The sequence below is a fragment of the Gavialis gangeticus genome, unplaced genomic scaffold (assembly GCF_001723915.1).
Source record: "Gavialis gangeticus isolate Ggan-Ray unplaced genomic scaffold, GavGan_comp1, whole genome shotgun sequence".
In the NCBI taxonomy this organism is placed as follows: Eukaryota; Metazoa; Chordata; order Crocodylia; family Gavialidae; genus Gavialis; species Gavialis gangeticus.
The window spans coordinates 18433969-18436753 of NW_017729003.1; positions in this window are offsets into that span (position 1 = coordinate 18433969).

The window sequence follows — 2785 nt, forward strand, 5'->3', positions numbered from 1 at the left end:
CTTCCCCTTTGTCCAGGTGATAAGTCACCTGGTCATAAAAGGAAATGAGATTGGTCAAGCAAGGCCTACCCACAACAAACCCATGCTGGGTATCCCTCAGGATATTGCCTTCAGCTAGTCTGTTAAGGATGGCCTCCTTGATAATCTTTTCCAAGACTTTCCCCAAGATAGAGGTCAGGCTGATGGGCCTGTAGTTTGCTGGATCTACTCTCCTCCCTTTCTTGAAGATAGGCATGACATTGGCCCTCTTCCAGTCATCGGGCACTTCACCAGAGTGCCAAGAACTCTCAAAGATCCATGCCAGGGGCTGAGCTATGATGCTTGCCAGCTCCCTGAGTACCCTTGCGTGTAACCCATCAGGGCTGGCTGACTTGAAGGTATCCAGTCTGTTGGTGTTCCTTCACAAGTTCAGCTTTGATGGAGGGCAAGGAATCTGCCTTGCCTGGGCCTCCCTGACACATAGTGGGCAGGGCTGTCCCATGGGGCTGATGGAAAACTGATGCAAAGTACCCATTTAGCAAGTTTGCTTTTTCCTGGGCGTCAATTGTTAGTTGCCCCATCTGGTTTAGCAGGGGTGCAATGTTGCCCTTGCTTTTCCTCCAGCTCCCTACATATCTAAAAAAGGACTTTTTATTTTCCTTGATATTTGTAGCTAGCTGGAGTTCCATCACAGCCTTGGCTTTCCTGATTTGCTCTCTGCAAGTCCAGACTAAAACAGAGTATTTTTCCTTGATGGCAGTTCCAGTCCTCCATCCTTTATAGGTCTTTCTTTAAGATGCAGGAGGTCCACCAGTTCCCTGAAGAGCTAAGGGGGCTGCTGTGCCCTTTTGCTGCCTTTCCTCTAAGATGGGATGGACTTTGCTTGCGCATCAAGGATTGCTCCCTTGAGGAGCAACCACACATCCTGAACTCCCCTCTCCATTGGGTTGTGGCCTTTTAGGGCCTCTCTGACAAGCCTCCTTAGCTTGTCAAAGTAAGATTTCCTGAAGTCGAGGACTTCTGTACAACTAACTGACTTGCCAGCTTTACAGCAGATGGTGAAGGTGATCAGTTCATGATCACTGTCACCCAGCTTCCCTTCGATTGTTAGGTTGCCAGTTAGGTCATCCCCGGTTGACAGTACGAGGTCGAGCAGTGCTTTACCTCTTGTTGGCCCATAGACATCCTGCATCAGATAGAGGTCATCTACACGTGAGAGAAAGCTTTACGACCTCTCAGATTTGGCCGAGCACTCCTCCCATGAGATGTCTGGGTAGTTAAAGTCTCCCATGACAACCATACACTGGGATTGTGCGGCAACTAATTCCCTCGTGAACTCCTGGTCGACGTCTTGACTCTGGGTAGGGGGTCTGTAGTAGACCCTCACCATAGTATCCCCTGCTCAATGTTCCCCATGGATTTTAACCCAGAGGGTCTCAAGTCATCCACCATGGGTGCTAAGGTCAGCTTGCAGGGACGCATAGCTCTCCTTGACATGGAGAGCTACGCCTCCACCCCTTTTGTCCACTCGATCCCTCCTGTACAGGGTACAGCCATCTATACCCATGGTCTAGTCATGGGTGGAGTCCCACTAGGTCTCTGTTATCCCAATGACATCATAGTTATTTGTATTTAGGAGGAGAACGGGTTCCTCCTGTTTATTCCCCAGGCTCCTTGCATTTGTGTATAGACATGCAAGTGTCCCCTTAGGGGCTCTTGCCTTGCCTACATTTTGTTCCAGGGCTGGGGCTGGGGTGGGATCCCTTATGTGCCTTGGCCTGCTGGCTTTGCAAGGTCCACTCGGTGGGCCAGCAGCAGCAGTAGTCCCCCCCTCCATCCCCTGATGGGCTTAGTTTAAAGCCTGGTGGAGCAGGTCAGCCAGTCTAGCTGAGAAGAGCCTCCTCTCTAATGCAGAGAAGTGGAGGCTGTCCCTTCCCAACAGCTCACTGCCTCTCTCTCCAAAGAGAGGACTGTGGTCATGGAAGCCAAAGCCTTCCTGATGACGCAAGCACCGCAGTTTTTGTTTGACTATATGGATCCTCCTCTCCCTCCTCAGCCCATAGCCTGAGACTGGGAGGATCAAAGAAAACACCACCTGTGCCCCCAAACCCTTTAGCCCCACACCCAAATCCCTGGAGCACCTCATGACCCAACTAGGAGCACTCTGAACCATGTCATTGGTGCCCACATGGATGAGGATCATGGGATAGCGGTCTGTGGGCTGAAGAAGTTTAGGGATCTTCTCCACAATGTCACGGATGTGGGCCCCTGGGAAGCAGCAAACTTCCCGGGCTAAGGGGTCAGGGTGGCAGCTTGCCCCCTCAGTCCCCCTCAGGATGGAGTCCGTCATGACAAACACTTTGTGTTTGGTCTTGGGGAGAGTGGGGACAGTAGCTAAAGTGTCCTCCGTGTTGCCTGCAGGAGCTGGCACTCAGCAGGCTCTGCTGTGGCTGAAAGAGACTTATACCTGTTGCAAAGCTCCAGCAGAGCAGGGGCCCTGTTGCAGCAGGCCCTGGGGCCCTTGACCACCTTGGTCCAACCCCGTTGCTGGACAGAAGGACAGGTCCCTGGGTCCTCGCTTGTCCTGGAGGGAGACCGTGGTCTACCCTCTGTCTCCTGGGGGAGAAGGGCCTGGCAGTAGAAGTCTATCTCCTGCTCCCAGTCCCTGATGGCACATAGTCTCTGGACTGCATCCTGGAGCTCCTCCAGCTGGTGTCAGAGACCCCAGTAGGGAGCAGACCCCACAAGGGGAGGTGGTTATGTTCCTGGGCCCCAGAGCCTGAAAAACAGACAGGCAGCCCCTGCA